At 36.9% G+C, this 23,507-nt stretch overlaps 1 long non-coding RNA gene across 1 annotated transcript in view; it reads left to right on the forward strand.

Annotated features, from left to right (window-relative positions):
• LOC105537955 overlaps positions 1-23,507 on the forward strand; it is a 158,571-nt gene that overhangs the window by 2,604 nt on the left and 132,460 nt on the right. The window contains exon 2 of the long non-coding RNA XR_001005805.1: positions 7,730-7,770. This is a non-coding gene — a long non-coding RNA (uncharacterized LOC105537955). The remainder of the gene's footprint in view (positions 1-7,729; positions 7,771-23,507) is intronic.

Consider the following 23,507-nt stretch of genomic DNA (forward strand, 5'->3'; position numbering starts at 1 on the left):
TGTTTAATTTGATGAGCTATATAAGGATAGTTGATTATGTACTCTTTTTTTGTTCATGCAACATTATGCCTCTAAATTAATCCTAGGTAGTTGCATGTAGAAGCATATAGGTGTAGTTCTTTGATTTTCACTGATGTATACTGATACTATTCCATTTTGTGACAGTTTATTCCTTCTGTTTCTCAGGCTTGGTGTTACAAACACCAGTATGAGCATTCTTATGCATAGATTCTGGTATACAAATGCAATAAATTTTTTTAGAATACAGCATATACAGTCATCCTTCCCAAGTGCTTATCAATGGTAGCCTGGATAAATAAATTGTCATATATTTACACAGTTGGAATGCTCTATACAGTAACAAGAATAACAAATTACAATCCTATTATTGACCAGTATTTATTTGACTCACAAACACAGTCTTGAATTGAAAAAAGCCAGACACAAAATGGCATATCCTATATTACTCCATTTACATGAAGTTCAAAAGCAGCAAAACTAATCTTGGATAGTGATCACCCTTGAGAGTAGAGAGGAGATAGTGACTTGATGGAGTCAATAGGAATAATAGATGCCAGAGCTGGTAGATGATATGCAGTTAATGCAACAACAGTTAATCAACTATACTAACCGTAATTAGCAAAATTTTTCTGGGAGAATTATTTGTCAAGAGAAAAATCCTTTATAGTAAATCTAGGTTAACAATGAACAAAATTTGTGAATACATCTGATAATGACCAGAAGAGGTTATTTGAGTTCAAGGACTATAGCTGATTTTTCAAAGATAAATATTTCTACAAAAGAAATTTATTTCAGCTATCCTAATTTGAAAGAAAAATTCTACCCATTTTCTTTATTCTTACTATATGCTCACCAAATGGTCCTCTGATAATTTTTCTTCTCTCCTGAGCACACTTAACCTACTATGGTGAAATTCCCAAAGTGAATTTATCCACACAATTTGTTCATCTGGATTAAGCTCTCTTTATAGATTAAGAAATTGGCATTCTGAAATGCATATCAGTTGTTTATGGGTCCTCTTAATATGTTGGTCCCCAGGAGATTAGCTCTGGTGGAAATGGTAAAGTTGAGTTTCTGAATCTACAAACCTAAGAATCTGGCTCTAAATATTGCATTAGGGCTCACTCTGCTTGCAAGGAACAAAAATAAAAATAAAATGACTTAAACTACAAAAAGGGGGAGCATATTATGAAGAGAAGGTGGTGTTTAATGGATGGAATGCTAGAGCAGGAGTGCAGTTTCAGAAAGATCCTAAAAGAAGCTATCCTCTATTCAAGCAGCACCCTTTCTCTGTCTCTTTGCTGAATTCGTTCTGCATACACAGTATTCTTTTCTCAGACTAGCTTTTCTGTTACTTAGTTCAGAAGACTGAAAAAAAAAAAAAAAAAAAAAAAAGCAGTACTGCTCTTAGACCTGGGCAACCAGGGCTCCTAACCTGGTCCTGCACCTGGCCTTCCTTGAGATACCCTAAAATTCCCCTGGGGTGCCTTGGACCATTCAGCAGGATGGAGCCAAAATGTAGTACTATGTGGGTCCTGGACAATGGAAGTCCTGAGATGTTCTATTGCTTTTGGTGGTGGGGACCAGCCAAGTCAGCAGGACCTGTTGAGTGGGACACCCTAAGCCTAGATAAAATGTTATTGGCTTCTTTGTTTCTTCCCTTCAGGCCCTCCTGACCATACGACCCTCTTACGATACTCAGGGTCCCACCAGTGCTCCAGGATTTCTGGGACTAGCACCTGTAGGGTGGCTTAGGGCTGGACGGCCCTGCCAGTTCCTGGAGAGCAACTTGGAGAGCCAAAGCTCTCACTCACTGGGGCATTATTTTTTTCATGGCATTATTTCTTTCATCGCACAAGTTTGGGCCACCAGAATGATGCTTTTGCAGTGGTTCGAGAGTGATTTTCAGTAATATTAGACACAGGATGACTTCAGTGCTCTGGGCCACCACTGTCCCCCATGCATCCTTGGTCTGGAGCTGACTGTGTGAGCCAGTATGTGGGCTCTTCCCTGACTGCTCAGACCAAGGAGTCACCTCTAGTGGAGAGCACTTGAAAATCATATGTGTGTCTGCAGACATCCTTTATCCTGGGGTCTCCAGTCCTCACCCTGCTGCTGACATTAGGGCAGTCACATCACCCCTCTGCAAGCTCCATGTCACATATCAGACATGACTTATCATGGCAATGCTTGCCTCCTTTGAGGGCTTTTGAGACTGTAGCAACACAAAGCCAATGGACCATTTCAATCAATGTCCTTTCTTACCTCTAATCAACATGGTAACCTCCTGTTTTGAGTTGGTCGTAAGCCTTGTTGAACAAGTGATGGACATTGGTTGCTCAAATGGGATGACTCTTTTCATCTATCCAGGGCCCCTCATCTATCTTCACCACTGATAACTATACATGGAAGGCAGGGCTGCAGCCAACCTTAAAAGGATCACACTCTAGGGATGTAGTGATTACGGTCTAGACAATTCAAGAGAAGACATGGTTGAGAGATGTGCTATTCTATGTTACTGCAATAAGTTCCATAAATAAATGCTATTAATAAATTCCAAACAATAAATTAACAACCACAATATGAATAATTGTTTGCATTTTCCTGCATTCTCTGTGTAAGATCTGTATTTGTGGTCATCATCAACAAAGTACACTAACAACATTTGAATAATTAGAATCTAGTGTTCACAGGCAGTACAATGGATGTTGAAACAATATGAGAAATGCTGTAATCAGCATTAAATAAATGGCATTATGGAACTGCAGAGGCAAGAAGATCTATACAGTTCCAATTATAATAGGACCCAAGGAGCCATGGCATTGTGAATGATAATAGTGTTACTACCTTTTCCTTGCAGTGGTAGATATGAAATTAAACAGGAATGGTTTCTTCAGTAATAATTAATACAAACAGGTGAAATTTTATGTTCACTGATTAGACAATAAGCAGCTATGTTAGTAGCTTTTCCTTGCCTTGACTCTTTAACAGCAAATCACTCCATCTCACATGGGTCCATGACTTTTATAATTATTTTTGTAATTAGATGATTGCTATAGATAAATTCTCTCTCTCCTTGAATATTTCCTCAGGGCTTTTAATATCTATAGGCAACCCTGGACAGAAGATAGTGTTGCTAAAGTGTTCAAGTTTCTGTTTCTTCCATTCAAGAAATTCCCACCTGGAGCCTCTTAGCCCCATCTTCAAATTTCCAGACAGACTCTAGTTGCTCTGGCTTGAGTCAGGTGTGCATCTCTGTCCAATCAGCTATGCCAGTTTTTCAGGAGCATGGTGTAATGTATAGGCCTGACTACTAGGAGGCACTCCTGTGGGAAAAGGAGAGTAAAGGGTAGTGCGCAGAGAAAAGAAAAAGCAGTTGGTTCTTGTATTGGTTTTCTAGTGCCACGTAACAAGTTACCACAACCTTAGAAGCTTAAAGTAACATGTATTTGTTATCTCTGTTTCTGTGGATGAGAAGTCTGGGCATAGCTTAATTGGATTCTCTCCTTAGGGTCTCACTAGGCAGAAATCAAGGTGCCAAGTGGAGCTGCAATTTCATCTGAAGCTCGGGGTTCTCTTTTAGGCATATTCAGTTGTCAGTGGAATTTACTTCCCTGCAACTTTATGTCTGAGGTCCCTATTTTCTTGGGAGATGTTGGCCAGGGGTTTCTCTCAGCTTCAAGAGACTGCCCTCAGGTCCTAATTACATGGCATCTCACAACGGAGTTTACTTCTCCAAAGCCAGCAGGAGAATTTCTCTCCAGTCGACTGCTGCTACTGCCACTACCATTACTCTATAAACTACTACTATAACTAATACTACTATAGAGTCTTATATAATATAATGTAATCAGAGGAGAGATGGTTCCATCCCCTTTGCCATCTAACATAAACTAATCATAGGAGTACCATCTCATTGTATTCACAGGTCCTGCCCACACTCACAGAGAGGGTATAATACAGGGCATGTACACCAAGACACAGAAATCTTGGAAGCCATCTTGAAATTCTGCCAACCATGGCTTCTGAATAGGCAAATACTCCAAAAGGCCACTACAGTAGTTGCTTTCTCAAAGCATTGAGACATCCTTCTTAAACCGATGGTCCACCTTTTTCTCTTTAACTTTCTTTTAAGAATGACATAGTTTATGGGATGTGTGTGAATATTCATGAACATTCAAGTCTCACATACCCCAAATATACATCTCTAAGAATATTTTGTCACACAGATTTCTTTCAAAAATTTAAAATAATGTGCTGAAAGAAATGACAAGAAATTATTAAACCTTGTTTACTTAGTACATGTTATGATTTGACATTCTTAGAAATTCACTACATTAAAAAATGTGAATACATGCGCACACACACACGCACACACACACTACAACTCTCCTACAACTTAAATGCTCTTTTCATTCCGTAGAAGTCATTAATAGGAAACTTTTGCCAGCTGGTGTTTCAGAGTCCTTTATAAATTAATTATAGTATTTACCAGCCATGTGGGAGTGGAGAAGTCTAATTAGGTCAAGGAGGCTGGCCCTGCTGGAGACTGAGGGCAAAAGCATATATACGGTGTCAGTCACAAATCTACTGCAGTTCTTTCTTGAGCACATATGTTTAAATAAAAAACTGGAACAATACAAAGACTACCTACAAAGTTATGAGAAAAATCATATCACAATTAGAATAAAAGCAGTTTGCCATCTATCTATAGCAAAAGTAAAATGTTTTTACTGACAAAAGGATTTCACAGGTGTTCCATGCCACAGCGGGTATGACATGTTCAATGCTGACAACACACTCATTTATTTATTTGTCCATTCATTCATTCACTTACCCACTCAACAGGTACAGGACTAGATATTGCAGCTATAAAGAAGATTATGTCACAGTCTCTTTCTTTAAGCAGCACACAGAGTGTTGGTGCATATGGATGTGTAAATAGTGAGAAAACTGTGTTGTAAGTATAGTATAGGTATAATCAGAGGATATTATGGGTGTTCCCAGGAAGACTGACTCCCTCATTTCATGGGTGGGGAAGGGAAATGCAATTAGGGTACTTCATCACAAGTAACAGAAACCAAAGCTGGTTAAAGTTTATCCTTAAAGGACTGGGACAAGAGTGAGGCAAACAATACGCATAGGGCATGAAATTTAAGGAGGCAGTCTCAGGTGCTGAGCCTGGAGGTATCACTTGAGAATGAATGCCTCCTTAAATGTTGAACCGTAGGCATCTGGCTCACCCTAGTCCCCACCCTGTTATTCCTTCAGTCTTAACTTCTTCTAAAGCTTCTCATCTCCCACGGTGAAAAACAGTTGAAAAACTGTTTACATCCTAGTGTAAATAACTAAAAACAGTTTAAAGTGTACGTTCTTTTTGTTTGTTTGTTTTTGAGATGGAGTCTGGCTTTGTCACCTACGCTGGAGTGCAATGGCACGATCTCGGGTCACTGCAACCTCCACCTCCTGGGTTCAAGTGATTCTCCTGCCTCAGCCTCCAGAGTAGATGTGGTTATAGGCATGCACCACTACACCTGGCTAATTTTTGTATTTTTAGTAGAGACGGGGTTTCACCATGTTGGCCAAGCTTGTCTTGAACTCCTGATCTCAAGCGATGCACCCATCTTGGCCTCCCAAAGTGCTGGATTACAGGCGTGAGCCACTGCACCTGGCCTAAAGTTTACATTCTTATAAAGGGATTTTCAGTTAAATCAGGTCTTAAACCTTAAATGAAAATCTCAAATGTTTATAAGGTTCAGGCAGTAGCATAAATGAATGAAACAGGCCTGTGTAAAATACTAGGGAATGAGAGAGAATGTGACGAGTTGTTCAAAGCCTTTCAAATTCAACCTAAACATAAACGCTGTCTGGGCCAAAAAAAAAGGTTCTTCTGGATTCTCAGGTCAGTAGGATAGTTTTTTTGTGTACCCTGACTGTTAAAGAAATTCATTTGCTATGTTAGAACTTTAGATTTCTGTAAGAAAATGAATATGAGGACATAAGCCTAGATGGAAAACCCTTGGGATATTCTTTCTCCTCTTAAGGGTTCATTGTCAGGTCCTATTCAGCATTCTTTTGGATTGCTTTCCTACAGACTCCAAGATTTGGCATAGTTGTTTCCATTGTTTGCTGTCACTATTTGTTCTTTTGCTGTAATCTATGAGTCACAGAACATAGCTGAAGAGTTTTTCACAGTTAGAAACTAGAGAGAAATAGACAAAGTTTAGGAACAGGAAAGTTATAGCATCATTAGAACTCTTAAAAGTCTCTTGTCTGGACAGAAGCAGTATAATAAACAAGAGCACTCGCAGTTTATAAAAGCACTACCCAACGTGCTTTTCTATCACCATCTCACAGTCCAGGTGCTTCTGGGGGTCTGTCAATCATGGTTCTTCCTTTACCCCTGAGCACAGTTTGAGATTCTTGTCTCTAGATGTTCAGTCAGAATGTCCAATCACCTGGTGCAGGGGAAGGAATAAAGCAGCTAGCCCTGTGGACCATTCACTTCTTTTCCTATAGGGGTACCACTAGGGAAAAGAAAGGAAGTCAGGTAATCTGTTCTAATCTCCTTTCTAACTAAACACTCTAATAAATAGAATAATGATTTTAGACAGAAGGGGATCTTTCTACAGAAAGCCCTTAGCAGGATCTCCCTGGATAAGGATTACTTCTAGAAAATAAACCTGGAATCTATTGATTTATGGGGACATGAATGGCTTCTCTGGAGAATGTAATGTAATGGAATGCCATTTTATAACATCTGAGGTATAAAATGCAGATGTATTATAAATTACATGCTTCTGCTCTGTGAGGTAATAATCAGCAAAACTATGTACAGAGACCTAGTCAATCACTCTGGGTCAGTGGATAGGAAGCATCTGGCAAAGTCACACAGAATGTCCCAGACTTTCTCTGCTCTGTCTTTGTCTCTTGATTGCCTGTACTCTGAAATTATTAGGAAAACTTGATGCTATTTCTAATTTTTGTGAGTCCTTTTTGATCATCAAATTCTGTGTATTAGCTCACCTAATCATGTGATTGGCTGAAAAATGAATATATGAACCAGGCAAGGCCAATCAGAATATTCTTGAGGATTCCTTTAGGATTATTGGGAAAGAGAAGTTTTTTTCTTCATTAGGGTTGCTAACCCAGTATATGTGAATGTGAGACCCACTGTTTAGAGAGAGTTTGCCCACAAAAGGAAGTCAAGTAGACACAATAAGAGCTGACAGATGGAGAGAATTAAGGAGAGGGATGTGTGGCAAGGGACAAAAGTGAACTCTGAGTATAGCATTTGGATCCCTGAATATAGCTCTGTCAAGGCATGTCTATCTCTTGGACTTCCCAGTCACCTAAGTCATGTCAGCACACTTTCTTTTGGCTTAAGCTACATTGCACTGGGTTTCTGTCACCTGCAACTAAAAATTCTGATTAACATGATAGTTTGAATTTGGCATGAGCCAGACTGGGAGGACCTGGGAACTCAGGACCAGGCAAACCCACTAGGAAGGAGTAGTACTGAAAGAAAAATATCAGATGTGAAACAAGGAAAACATATATCATGAAGCTATTTTGAACTTCTACCTGTGATTCAGACATAAATGTTAACAGAATTTTAAATAAAATTGCAACTATTATAACAACTTTAAGCACCTTATTTTATATATTTATGAAAGAATGTTCTTCTGCCTTTTTATTCTTTTGCTAGTTTTACCCTGTGTATGACCTCTTTTGGAGTCATGAAAGCAGGTAACATAAAGTGTTTTGTAGCTGTGGCTGTGATTTAGGAAGCAAAACTTCTTTTTAGCAATTATCCCTTTATGTTGCAATTTCCTATTTGTTTTTATGTATCTCCAATTCTTTACAGAATAAAACAAACCTTATTTTCACTACCCAGGCACCTCGAACAAGGTTAGTGCTCAATGTTTGTAGGATAAATGAAGAGAAAAATTTTATTTTTACCATTATTGAAACTATGCATAAGCCTGACCAATGTGAAACTGTACAGGCTTGATTCTTTCTCACTCTTTACCAAATGTACATAATTATTTTACTTGGTATGCAACAAAATGTTTGATTGTGATGAATGCTACTATAGTTAAGGCGTATTGCAAACATTTGCTGCAATAAACAAGGAATGACTATTCTAAATTGTTTCAAAGTCTACAGTAGTGGATAAAATCATGGGTCTTTGGAACTAGATTTCTTGCATTGCTTGCTGATAGCCTTGCGACTTTGGTCAAGGTGGTACCTTTCTTTTTCCTCACCTGTATAGTAGTAGTAACAATGCAACATATTGTTGTTGTCAGTATTAAATATGTACTATGTTTAAAACTTTTCACATGAAGAGTATCTAGCACATGATATGTGTAATGTGTTTACTGTGATTATTCTTATTCTTGTTATTCTCCAAACCTCAGTTTTATCAAAGTAAAATGGGGATACATATATGTGGTATTTCTAATGGATAATGCATATGAAATGCCTGACAATAAATACACAATTACCAATTTTTAGAAACAAACAATAATATAGCCCATTTAATACTGAAGTATAAACACACACACACACACACACACATTCATAAACAGCATAATGTTGAAGTTGACAGGACAGATATTGGAACCGGTTTGCTGGGGTCAAATCCAAACTCTATTGCATATTTGTAATGTTGGGCAAGTTACTTAGCTTCTTGGAGTCACCTCTAATAAAATGAGGATAGTGATAACGTGTTTTCCATAATGTGGTCTTGAGAATTAATTGTGTCAATTTTTCTAAAGTAATAAAGGCAATGACAGGAAAATATTAAGTAGTCAACAAGTGTTGCTCTTATTATCACTCTGGCCTTCAATCACATGAGGCCATGACAATGAGGATAACGATATTTACCTAACCAAGCTACTATGTAGATAAAGTGTGATAGTGCCCATGAAAATGTCTAGTAAATATGGGCGACTGAGGCAGGAGACTCGCTTGAACCTGGGAGACAGAGGTTGCAGTGAGTCGAGAGCTCATCACTGCCCTCCAACCTGGGCAACAGAGTAAGACTCTGTCTCAAAAAAAAAAAAATGTCTAGTAAATAGTATTCAATAAATGCCCATTCCACTACTCCTCCGCTTTTTTTTTTTTTTTGAGACAGAGTTTCACTCTTGTTGACCAAGCTGGAGTGTGATGGTGCTGTCTCAGCTGACTACAATCTCTGCCTCCCAGGTTAAAGTGATTCTCCTGCCTCAGCCTTCTGAGTAGATGGGATTACAGGCATGCACCACCATGCCCATCTAATTTTTTGTATTTTTAGTAGAAATGGGATTTCACCATGTTAGCCAGGCTGGTCTCGAACTCCTGACCTCAGGTGATCTGCCTGCCTTGGGCTCCCAAAGTGCTGGGATTACAGGTGTGAGCCACCGCGCCAGGCCAAATATCAATTGCATTTCCATGTCTGACTACAGGACAGAGAAGACAGATTAGGTGGAATTTGATCAGTGACACATATTATACATTGTTATCAAGTAAATATCATCAGTCGGCTTATTAGCTGTTCTTTTCTTATAAAAGTAGGTTGTGCCACAAATACCTTATTTTGTTAATTCTTTTGATTCTGGCCATAGACAAATGGTGATTTACTCTATTCAGAGAAGGATAGAAAAGTAGGCTTGTATTTTAGGTTTCTTGTGGCATACACTGGTGTACAATCTGCTAGAATTGAAGGAGAATGTTATTAATCAAAAGGTGCACGAGGAGGCAAAGGACTTCATTATGCTGTTTTGCTTCCACAACTTGCACCTGGAGCTTCTTAATGAATGTGCCCTTTGGAGATAGGTGGCACTCTGAAAAGTGTAAGCCTCTCTAAACCTCTTCTTGTCTCAAATTGACATGTTTTCATGACACTATGAATAATCAATCTAATTCTTAAATGATGTGAATGACTTTGGTTGGACTATAATTAGTTGAAACAATTTTTTTTTTTTTCCTGGTCATTAGAAGCACACATTTCTAGAACCAGGGAAAGAAAGAAAGTCAGAAAATGGCTGGGAAAAAAAGTCATGTATTCCTTGAAAAATAAAAATTTATAGATGATATTGTGTACTGGGTGAACAAATCCAGTAGATGGCAGTTTAGTAACATACAATATCCTTCTATCATGGGGGAATTCATGTTTAGCGGTCATCTTTTCTTAGAATATATAGAAAAATATATATCTTAAATGTTATCTATTTATTGCCATCTTTTGTGGAAAAGTTATCATCTACCACCTCTGTGGGTGCTCTCTGCTGGCTTAAAGAAGCAAAATTGTTATAAACTCATCAAATAACGAACAATATAAGGAGTGTTGGAATTTTCCAGGATTTTTCCATCATATTTTATTACCTCCCATTCATTTGAAGCACATATAGATATCCATGGTATTTGAAGAAATAAAGGACTTGGGAATGTTTCTTAAGAAAAATAATGCTGTAACCAACAATTGATTCCTCTGAAAAACTGGCTATAATTTTAGCATTTCATGCATATTTTCTTTAATTGTCAGCTAAGATATTTAATAAGCTAAGAGAAGTATGGAAAGGGTGTAGAGTATATATAGATTATCAGAATGAGAAGGTAATATATCTGAGAATTTTTGAATGTTAAAAGGAGAAAAAAAAGATCCCAACCTTCCCTGAGATATAAACTCAAAGATTGCATTACTTCTTACATGGGATTCAACAAAAAGTCCAGGCATTAGGAAAATTCTGATTCCAGAACAGAAAGCTAGCAGTACGTTCTAAGATAGAAGTAGACCATTACACACATTGTATCGGTTTAATTGAGCATACATTATGTCCTTCAGTAAGAAATTTCTGCCATGGTGCCCTATTTTCTTGGGCACCAGGGCCTGACAGCTTTCTCACACAACTCAGCAGTTGAAAGTGATACAATTTTGACATGAAATGTGCTTATACTCTGAAAGCCATTAAACAAGCCTTGTTTGCTTATAATTTTCTAATAAAATAAAAGACCTTCTGTGGAAAGCAATTTTAAAAAACACATCATAACATTTTAAGTATGTAGGTCTTGCAACGTTTGTTCCAATTTTCTAGTGACAGACACAGAGTAATAAGATTTCCCTAACAGATGCTTAGTGCTGGGTACTCACATGTCACTCAAGCTGACAAGGTTTCAGGAAAAAAAACCACTTTCTTCACCATGTTACCATCTTGCAAGATCAGTTATTGCATATAATTCAATTTTATTTAATTGAAAGGTATAAAATTCACAAAATATCAGTTTATAAAAGTTAATGTAACAGAATAAATTGGAAATATACCTTAAACAACCCATTAGATCCTATCTACAACTTTAAGTCTATCTCAGACAAGACTTTAATCCTATATGCCTGGAGAAGATCTTTAGCCCAGCTCACAATAAGATTATAGAATTTTAAAGTTGGGAAAAATACGTATAGATAATCTACTTCTTTCAATGCCCAGTTTTAATGATTTACTTTTTATATATACCTGAAAAATTTGAACTGAATTAATATATAGCAGGCACCATTAAAGTTACATAGTTTATTTATTCATTCTTTCAACCGACATTTATCAAGCATCTTACATATACTGACTAGTATTTTCCAGGATGGACTTTTAATGCAAGAATAAATATTTCACTATCCTTGCCTCTGAGGAAGTGCTCAGAGTCTAGCTGGGAAGATAGACAAGTAAATTAATAACTATACTGTAGTGTAATAAAGGCTAGACAGGTTTGTATACAGCCCTGTGGGAAAACAGATGAGGGGGCATTCTATGTCACTTGGGGGTTTTGGGAAGACAACAGAAAGGAAATCACATTCGAGCTGGGTCTTGGAGTTTGAGCAGGAATTCTCAGGGGGAAAAGTAGGGGGTAAGGATTTAGGAAAGGAACCAGACATGAAGGCAGAAGAATATGTTCAAAGAATGACAGTTTTAGATACAGGGGATGGTGGGAAATAATGTAGAGTGGCCCTGGAAAGGTAGTTCAGAAAAAGACTGCAAAAGTCAGATGCTAAAGAGTTTGGCATGATTTTTGTAGCAAACAGGGAGCTACTGAAAAAAAATTGAAAATGAAGAAAAGGGATATGATCAGAATTATATTTTTTAAAACATTATCTCCGGCAATGGTGTGAAAGATGGGTTAGATGAGGTCAAGAATAGTCTGGTTGAAATATGTTCAGGTCTAAACTAGCACAGTGGAAGTGACAATGGACAAACGCATATATTAAGATACACTTTAGAAATGGAAGTAACAGAATTTGGCAGTCAGTTGCTTGGAAGAGGTGGGTACTAAGGGAAAGGGAGAAGGTAAGAATGGCTTCAAGAGATCTAGTTGGTATGATTAGTTTTGAGGGTTTGGATAAGCATTTATTTAATCCTCTTCAGAAGGTTTTGGAGATTCTAACAGGTGAGAAAAATGAATCTCTTAAAAGTTAAGTAGTTTGCCAAGGTTACTGCTTTGGACTGAATTGTGTGCCCCCAAAATTCATATGTTGAAACTCTAACTCCCAATGTAATGACCTTTGGAGATGGGGCCTTTGAGAGGTTTAGATAAGGTCATAAAGGTACTCATGATGGCACTAGTATCCTTTATAAGAAGAGACCAGAGAAGTAGCTCTGTGTGAGAACACAGCGAGAAGGCAACTGTCTGCAAGCCACAAAGAAGGCCCTCACCAGAAACTGAGCATGCTGGAACTCTGATCTTGGATTTCTTAGCCTCTAGAACTGAGAGAAATCAACGTCTGTTGTTTAAGTGACCCAACTTCTGGTATTTTGTTACAGCAGCCTGAGCAGACTAGAATTACCATACAGTTAGTAATTTATGAAGGCCAAATTTGAGCACATTCTGTTTGATTAATTCCAGAATCCAAGCTCTTAACCACTGAGCTGGCTGTTTCTTTCTATACTCTTGGAGTGGCCAGTATGCCATTTACTGAACTAGGAAATACGGAAGGAAAAAAAAAAACATGTTTTGAATAGCAGATAATCAGTTCGTCCCTTAATGTCTTGAGTTTGACATAAGTGGTAGGCAAAACACTGGAGATATTCAGAAGAGAATTGTAAATAATAGTTCTGACACTCATAAAAGAAATGGAGTCAGAAAGTTCAGCTGTAGGAGATACCAGTAATCATGGAAGCTGTGGGAGTGGCTCACATCGTCCAGAGAAGAGATGTAGAGTGAGAATGGCAGAGGACTGTGTAGAAAGCTTTCAGTGGCAGTGGAAAAAAGGGGTCGTTGGAGGAGACTAAAAAGGTGCACTCAGATGACTTAAAGGGAAACTTCTTTTAGTTAAAGTACAATTTCCACATAAGTCTGTGAAATGAGACTGACTTTTTCTCCCTTAAACATACACTGGGCAGAAGGTTGAACCTGCATATTCTTAATGGTTTACTATTACTTTAAGAGCCTTTTCTTCAGAAAGCTGTCACTCACAGTTTCTCTTTTTCTGAAGTTCACAATCTCTTCCCATTGGATAGCACCATATTCCATTCCACACAAAATTCTGTAACTGTACTAGGCCACAAGTCCACATCCTTGATGATTCTACCACCCCACCTGAATTCCTAGACTATCCTTAAGCGAACTTCACTTCCATCATGTTTCCGTGTCAATCAGGGAACTGCTCCTTTTATGAAATACTTAATCATAAAATTCTAATGACTGAACCTCATAGCTATCTCTTTCTAGCTTCCACTAACTCAATCCCTATTTAATGTAGTTCAAGTCGATTATTAAATACTTATCGTATGTTGTGTGTTAGGACTTAGAATACAGACTCACACAACAGACACATATACATACACACACATAGTGTAAACATACCCTAGCACTGAAACATTGTTTCATCTCACAGAATAGGAAGGGAGCAGATATGTAAAAACAATTTTGCAATCCTAGTGTGATAAGTAAAATAATACAGGCATATTATAGGTGCAGTAGTGTGATACAGTGGAAAGTTTGAACAGTTACACTTAGGTTGAAAATGGGAGAGATGTCATTTATCTATAAATGAATAATTCAACCCCAAAACATAGTGGCTTAAAATAGAAATGATTTCTTATTTCCCATAATTCTGTAGGTTGACTGGGCTCCACCTCCATTCATCTGGTGGTTGGGATGAATAGGAATGGCCAAGAAGATCTCACTCATATGTCTGAGATATAGTTGCCATATGTAATCTCTCCTCTCTATGATTTTCTCTCTGCATGGTATCTCATACTCCAGGCAAGATAGCCTGAACTTCTTCGCAATATGGCAGTTGGGTTAGGTTGGAACTGGAATAGTGTCAGTTCTACAGCATTCTGTTTGTCCGCCCAGAATCAAGGGTTTTTTTTGGTGGGAGTAATGGCATGAGTATGTAAGGGTGGAAGGAAATTTTGGCAGTCATTTTTTTCATACTAAGTACTACACATGACTTTAATAAGAAAGAGATGCTTGAAGTGGGTCTTGAAAACTGAGAAGTTCATTAGTGAATAGAGGACATGAAGTTTAGGAGAAGAAGAGGAGCCCTTTAAAAGAACAGCAGTAACATGAAGACAGAAAGCATCATATTTGGTCTGCCTGCCAGGACATACAGAATGCCTGGAGGCATTTGGGAGAAGGAATTAGCAATGAGCTTGAGAGGCAGGCAAGATTATAAACAGTCTTGTATGGTTTAAGAAGTAAATGACACTTTATCATCCAGGCTGCAGAATACCCGGAGGGGTTTTATTCAGGGGAATGACTGCTCTTCACTCCCATTGATTCTTCTGTACTTTGTCAGTTTCATATGTTCTTGATCAATAAGCCTTATTTGGCTTCATTTCCTTATTCACTCCAGCTGACAATCCACGGTCATTCAGCTAAACCTCTCTCTCACTGACGCTCTTAATTCCCAACTCTCTCACGACCTTCTTCTCATTCCATTATTCCTAATCCTCAATTCTAGAATAACCCAACCATCTGTTTGTTCTGATCCTGAAACCAGGCACTGAATAATTCTGGAGCAAATCACATAACCATATTGATTGTCTGCCTTATACATTTATGATTTCGGTCCTCTGTTGAACTCTCAATCTTTTTCTAGGAAATCTTTACAGATACTTACCTATTTCCTATGACGCTTTCTTTTTAAAATTTTTACTGCTTTTTAAACTTTGTACTTAATGCTGCACTCTTTATTCTTCGCAGATTACCTTCCCTACTTCACAGAGGAAATAGTTGTGACAGTCATGAAAAATTTTCCTTTATAACTTCTTCCTGGAGTTCATCTATTCTTCTCATTCTGGAAGATCCTCTTTCTTTCCTTCCAAATTCCTATCATTCTAGGACTTATTCTACTTATCCTACAACTCTAAATTGATTTGCAATTCTTATCCATCTTTATTTTCTTTCCTCCTTCAACATAGTCATTCTTCCTTTTTTACCCCTTTCCTCTTGGCTTTGACCTCAAACCTTCTCCCTTTTGCAAGTTCTTGCTCTAACAATGATCGCCTTTTTAGTTGCTTTTCCATTATCTTTCTACAACTTCCTCCTCAGCCATGCTTCTACCACAATCAATATTCTCTCATTGCACCCCCTGCTTATTGTTTATTTTGTATTTATGCCTTAGTAACCTGAAACTTGGCTCCCCTTGATTGAACAGCAGGCAAAGTTTTTGACACATAGTATGAAAGTAATAAGTATGTATTAATGATCAATTTCTAATTTCCAATATTATAACCTCTTTTAAGTTCTCATATTACAGTGAGAAGATGGGGAAAAGATCGCAGTTTAAGGTCCTGTCTTTGGATCAGTGGGAGCTTGCTAAACCATACTTGCAAGTGGACATAGTGGCTAAGATTCTGTATTCTATAGATTTTTCCAAAATCAATCTTATTGCATTTGCATTTAGGTTTGTTGGAATCTCTGCTGTAGCAGTTGGTAAATATATTGAACATTACCATTATCTTTCTCTCTTTCTATACATATATGTATGCGTGTGTGCATTCGGAAATTGTATCATTACATAAAAATGATTATTATTCCTGGTTGAAGTGCGGTGCACATTTAACACATGATAATCACAGATTTTTATAGTAACCTTTCTCATATGCTAGAGAGATTTACAATGGCAGAAATCATGGTTTCCTGGCATATAGAAGGTAACAAATATATTTTTGTGGAATGAATGGATGAGTGTTCTTTATGTGTAACACAGGAAAAAATTTGTAAACGAACATAGAACATATTTATGAAAATTATAAATCAAATGTAATATCTATTGTTAGACCTTAGACTGTTCAGACATTGTAAGTGACTACTGTACTACTGTGTTTGAAAAAAAAAACACTCATTAGTATAGCAATTCACAGGGCTTGTTTTCTCTTATAAATTTCATTTGTTAAGAGCATTGTTTTAGATGCAGTCTTTCCATAGAAACACGTATAAACTCATGAGGAGTTTGAACATAAAGTACTGCTATAAAACTAGGTACTTATTGTCCTTCAATGTATCTAACTTTTATCTTACAGACTGTGAGCTCATTTAATAGCATCAAGTGAGGGAAACTGGTATAGCATCCCCTCTGCTGCCTACGTTTGGGACTTTCCTGTATAATGTTGACGTTCAGTCTCAGCCAACCTGACAATAAAATGATTCATTTATCCAACACAAGCAGGCAGAGGAGGAGATACTACATCTTTTCACGCTGCCTCCCACTCCCAGAGCCAGTCCGATGCTTCCTTTGGGCTGAGCACACACACACAGAAAGCCCTTCATCAACAATTTTTCATGTTTTCTGTTAAATTGGGTTTACTCTTCTTACGTGAATTTTCCCCTAGATACTTTTTTCAAATAGCACAGAAAGTATTTGAGGTGAACTAAAACTTTTTAATAATAAACTTTGTGGTTATAAAACCCGAGGAAAACAAGACTACTGAGGCATTTAGGAGAAATTGCTGAAGCCACGAATAAAAAAAGATATATGTTAGTCTAAATCTTAAAATGAAGCTTTTCAAAGAGCCAATATTGTCTAATCGGAAATGTTTATACATTCCTTGGGAGTCTACTTCATAAAGTAATTATTTTAGCTACTAACACATTTTTTACCATTGTGTAAAGTTTTTATTTTCTTAATTCCTCTACTATCTGGCACTTCTGTTTTTAGAAATAACACAGACAGCAATTGTCTTTTGCATTAGATATCTTACTTTTAACTGAAACTTATGTAAACCCTATTAAAGTTGCTTACTTAGGTATTTTTGTGTTTTACTGAAAATAAATGCTTTCTTTTGGGACTATGCTTTGTTGTCAAGGTGCAATTCTAGAATTACCAGGTGGATTTGAGAGCAATCCTAATTGAATTAAAAATTCTAACTATATTCGCACCACTGCACTCTAGCCTGGGTGACAGGGCGAGACTCCGTCTCAAAAAAAAAAAAAAAAAAAAAAAAATTCTAACTGTATTTTGTTATTATAGATTATAGCTTAATTATTTGAAGGAAACCAAAGTGCCAGTTGTCCTAAGATATTCTATCAACTTTTAAAGATACCTAACTCTATCATTCTTCTGTTTTAAAGCCTTCATTTTCTAGAATTCTATTATTAAAATAAAAATATGATGTTGACAGGCTTTTAACGTATATATCAAGGACAATAAGTAGAATTCTAACTAAAAAAAAATGGGGCCAAGGCAGAAAGGTTTTGAAGGAAAATAGTGGCAAAAAGACTCAGAAAAGCATTCAATATTCAATGACAAACTGCTTTGCTCTAGGTGGTATGAGGACTGGGCCTTTTGTCAGTTAACAGTCTTTCAGTTCAATATTCAGAAAATCCAGCTGAAAAGATCTAAAACCAGAAGGGAATTTATTGGCTCTCATAACTGGTACTCATAGCCTGTATGCCAGTTATCAAGTTATTGCCTCTTGGCTCCAAATTCACCCTTCAATATATATTCTATGATAATAGACAATTCCTTTTAGTATTTCTCCTTTAAAGTGAGACCTATGTTAACCTTTATCAGCAGAGGATGCTGGAGGGACATTTCGGGAAAAAGGTGTCAGGCTGCCTGCCATCCCTTAAGGCAGTAGTGTGGGTATAAGGACATCTGGTGAAGCTTTGCCTCAGTCATGTGCCAAGAACATAGGCCTTTGGCAATCTTGCAGAGTAGATCCTGCAATAACCTTCTTGCTTTGCCCTTGACATGGAAATTTGCATACACATATCCTATTGGCTCCATTTCTTTAGAGAACTCTAATACAGCAATCAACAGATGTCACTATTGACCTCTGAAAATAAAGGAGGAAGAGGAGAAAGACAGTATGGAGGTGGGGTTGGAAAAAGGCATGATCCTTGGAGGAAAGGTAGAGAAGGAACAACTTATTTCACAATTTTGTCTTGGACAGGTAGTATATTTACTAATTCTAGACTTTCAGTCTGTTTCTCTCTCACTTTTGGGGGGTAGTAAGATACAAGATTTTATATAACTTTCCACCACTCATCTACTGATTTCTTGGCCAGAACCAAGAGGGAACTGGAGGACTTACCAACACTTATTCATGGGCTGGGATGAAACTTGATCCAAGGGCCCCTCAGAGGTATATAATAATTATACATGTTTATAAATAATTGACTCAATGGTTTATTTGCTTGTTCATTTATTCACAGACTCATTCAATTATCCACTTAGCACCATGTACAGCTAATCTGTGAAGTAAGGAAAAGAATTTCAAGATATGTAATATAGAGTTCCTGGCTCTCCAATAATTTATATACCTGTTACATAATAAAACAAATGAACTTATTTTTAATTCAGGGGCAATTAAAATCAAATTGATAAGAGAGGTTCAAATGATCATTGCAACTCAGAAGATGGAGAAAGAACATTTACTGAAATGAGGGAAGGCTACATAAAAGAGGTATAGTTGAACTCTGAAGAATGATTAGGATTTTGATATGAAGAGACATAGAAAATGACTTCTAGTGAGAAACAGCAAAAGCAAAAGAACCAGGTTAAAAATAATACCTTGTTTGAGACGCGTGAATAAAGCAACATAGTTGGAATAAAATATTTAGGGAGGCAACTTGAGGGTGAGGTTGGAGTAACACATGGGGAAATAATCATGGTCAACCTTAAAGGCCAAACTAAGAACTTACATATTTTTTAAATGTGCAGAAAAGTGCATAAAACATAAGTGTCCATTTCAATAGATTATTACAAAGTTAATGCACCTACAAGACCACTACCCAGATCACAAAATAAAACATTTCCAACATATCAGAAAGTCGATTCAGCCCCTTTCAAAGAATATACCTTTTTTTCTCTCTCAAGGAAACTCCACTGACCTCTAACACCATAGACCAGGGGTGACTATTTTTTAATTCTATATACCTGTCATTACATAAAATACATTATTTTGTGTCTAACTGCTTTCAGTTAACAATGTTGATAAGAGTCATACATGCTGTTGAATGTATCTGTGGTTCACTTATTTTCATTGTTTCATTATATTCTAGTCTATAAATACACCACAATTTATCTATCCAACTGACTGTTATTTTATAGGATTTAAAGATTATAATAAAGGTGATCAAATATACTTGAGCTTAAGCAACTGCCAAGAACAGTAGAGTCTTAACCAACTAATGAAAGCTTAGAAGAAAATTCTGGTTTGGAGCATATTGTTTTTAACTCTAAAATTATATTGCATACCTTATTAAACTATTTTACCAATTCTTTAGTTTGAATTTGTGACAATCTTTTTCTTCAACTCTCATTTTTCATCATTGCTGTGGAAGATCATTCTGGGAAGATGTTGCATCTGTCAGGGACGAAATAACTGGGACTATGGAGGGATAGTTAAATTGCCTCCCTCTCAGTGAACTCAGTATCCAGAGAAAGTAACTGAAGCTTTTCTATTATTCAAACCTGACAGTTTTGGTTTAAGGAGTGATAGTAGCTAGGAGAATGACAGGTCTGGGACTTCTGGGAAGCCTAAGTCCACACAGCTTTTAAAGTGGTAGCTATTCTGTGTGCTCAACTCTATCACTAATTCTTTCCTTATTTCTAGACATTTTTTTTTTCTATCGCTGACATAAGCAATGACTTTTTTCCATTTTTGCAGCCTGTTATTTATTTAATTGGATATTAACAGGCATCTAGCAGACATGTAGGTACCCCAGGAACAGCATGCCACTACATTCACCTGTATTGGTGTTGCGATAGTAACTCCAAATAATTAATTTTTGAGACAGTTTGCTTGGATAACAGTTCAGACATTGCTAGGCTTGACTGTGTGAATTCCTATGGAATGGATCTCTTGGACTCTGCACATTTTAGCGCAGCCTTTTTAATGGAAGCTTTTGTTTAATATCTTTGGTAATATTTTACTTACCATTGTATCCAGAAAAATAGGAAAGACTGTTCATTAAACTTGTCTATATTGCTTCTTCCAATCGGGTTTCTTTGACAAATATTTTGCCTTAAATGTGTGCTTTCCAGGATTATTATTATGCCTTGATAGCTTATGGTATGGCACTAACAAGAAACAGAAGAGATAGTATCTTATATTTCTAGACCACTTTAGAATTTACAAAGCATTTCTACACCTATTATCTCCATTACTGTCTCCACCACCCTGTAAGACAGGTGTTTTTGCTTTCATTTTAAAGATCAAGAAATGCAGGCTCAAAGACATATGTAGCGTCACAGTCACTGGTTTGTGTAAGATCAAATCAGATCTTCTAATCCTAGGTTCAGTGCTATTAGCCAGTGCCTCCATCCTGCATATCTGTATCTGGTGTAGATTTTCCTGTTATCCCTTTTGTATCTGGTGTACAATTTCCTGTTATTCCTCAAATGTTACTTAGGAGCCATATTCTTGCCAGGTAAGAATTATCTGTCTGTTGAGTTCATATACCTTAGCATTAGACAACAACTAAATTTTCAAAACTATCAATTTAATGTATCACCTAGAACTAGTCAATTTTCCGGAGTTAATTTCATGGCGTAAGGCTTACTTTTTATCTTTTCATGTGCTTTAATAATACTTGAACCAATATCACCTCCTGTGTGAACAGAGTTCGGGTGAATAGCCAGTGAGCTTCTATTACAGATCTATTTCAGAATTGACTTCTTTGTGGCACCAATAAAAACTTCAACTACAGCATGACTATGTTGTCAAAAAATTGGTTTTCATCATAGTCTGAATGTTGATTCAATGAATATGTAACATTTTTCTTGAGAGAAATAAAATTATTTCCCTGGATACATTACATAGATCATCAGTATGTATGAATTTTTGAAGAGGTTGGTCATTCATAAATATACTAGAGAAAATAATCCAAAACAAACCATAGAGATACAATTCTTACATTAGTTTAACATTAAATGTCACTTAGTACGTAGATGAAAGACTAAAATGCAGTAGAGTACAAGTATAATGTGTGTTGATTTATGAGCAGCATGCAGCTCAATAATCCATTGGCGTCTACTGACTGAGATCAGTGTAATGGCAAACACGGCTCTCTTTTGAGTGCTGTTCTAGGCTCTTCTGGTGAAAAGGTATTTTTAGGTAACACTATGAAATTCAGAGAACTGTGAAAGGTAATGAGGTATTCCTCTCAGAGCAATGTACCATGTCCACTCTATCACTGAAAAAATAATGGCATGAATCAGAAAAGTCAAACACATATACATTTAAATTCCTGAAAAATGATGTGGCTATGAAATTATTTAATTACTTGGATGTTTTGTCAAAGTTTACTTCCTGTCTAAATAGTGGGCCTCTCCATATTCAACCATGTCACATACTTATTTAAATATGTCACATATTTAATTAAACTTCCCTGCCTAAATGGGAGTTGGAGAATGATCTGGCCAACATGAACCAAGTTGAGAAGGGGTTATTAATTAGGTTCCAGGATGATGAAGAATATGCAATTCTTACCCAGGACCATGCAAATGCAGTGAGCCAAAGGGACTGGCAAATCTGTCAGAGGAAAGAAAGAAGAAATCTGTGAGGAAAGAAAGAATGTTAGATTTTCTGGGTCAAAAACTAGGCCAAAAAACTTTAGCCAAGAAATAAGATATGAAAAGAGCAAAAGCCTTTTGGGAGTGAACAGGTGGTTCTTCGACAATGTCCTAATTTGACAATGGTAGAGGATAAGATAACTGAGGTTTTCCTTTATGGAACAGTGGGCATATGATGGGTGAAAGGAGTGAGGTTGGCTAGAAGGGCCAAGAACTGAGCAGATGATGATTGATTATTCTTTCCAAAAATAAACATTACCCAGTATTCTATCATTAGACACATTTAAAATGTGTAAAAGCACAAAAGTTACCATCATAATAAATTATTTTGTTTTTCATTTTTCTAAAGGATTTCAAACAATGTTTGATTGATTTTTAAACACTGAATTGGATGATTTTGTAATTCAATTAGTAACACAGAGCAACAGACTCTCAGAATAGGAGACAAATTTCAAGTTTATCCAATGGCACTTGAGGCAGGAATTCTTTGTATATTGTTCAGGTTGAGCGAAAGTCTGGTGTTCTGTGTTGACAGGACACATGCTACTTTATGAGGCACTCTGTTTCACTGTGTATAGCCTTACGTCCATACACTGTGTATAGCCTAATTTTTATTTTTGGCTTCCTAGAAAACATTCCTAATTTCTACCAGCATTTTTGTTTATGTTCATAGAAAAACCTCTTCTTGATCTGATACAGTCTAGTGAAACTATTAATCATGGCCCTTACCTCACCCTAAACAAAAGATACCAACCTGACCCCAGGTAGTCCTGCAGTGAGTCCTTTCCTCAAATTTGAATCTTGAACACAGTGAAACAAATGTTTAGCGTTGTTTCATTTACAGCAGTGGTGCCCTGACCAGACTATTTTCCCCCGAGACTCTGTCTTTCCCGTTTTTTCATTCTCTGAATGAATCTGCCCTAGTTTTTCTCATTTCCAAAACTGATTCTCCAGCTTTCTGCCAATTTTGTGCATGCCAGTTAACTGGGGAGATTGCTAGAAATGAAGATTCTTAGACCTCATGTTGCTTAAAGTATTTAGTAGTAGTAGTATGAGGTGGGGTACAGGAAGTTAAATTTATAACACACTCTGGGTAACACTGATGCAGTCAAGAGTATGAGCTAACTTTTGGGAACACTGTACAATGTACATTTGTACTTTAATAGAACATTTCTGAAAGTGAAAAAGTCTTCCTGACTGACTTACTAACTGGATAAATTCCAGTTTTTTCATTCATTCAATAATTTAACAAACAGATCTTGAACATCTACCCTGTGACAGGCACCAATGATGAGCCTTGGAGTAAATAATATCATTAAGATTATTTGAGGCTCAGTGTACCAGCTTGCTTTTGGCGGGGCACTGAGTCACTCAAAAGAGCAAGGAATACATATCTAGATATCGATGTATTATATTCAGTAAATGTCACTAATAATCTTTAAAAAATGGACAAGCATTTATCTCCACATTTCCATATCCCTCATAT

Source organism: Mandrillus leucophaeus, unplaced genomic scaffold (assembly GCF_000951045.1).
Source record: "Mandrillus leucophaeus isolate KB7577 unplaced genomic scaffold, Mleu.le_1.0 Scaffold103, whole genome shotgun sequence".
In the NCBI taxonomy this organism is placed as follows: Eukaryota; Metazoa; Chordata; class Mammalia; order Primates; family Cercopithecidae; genus Mandrillus; species Mandrillus leucophaeus.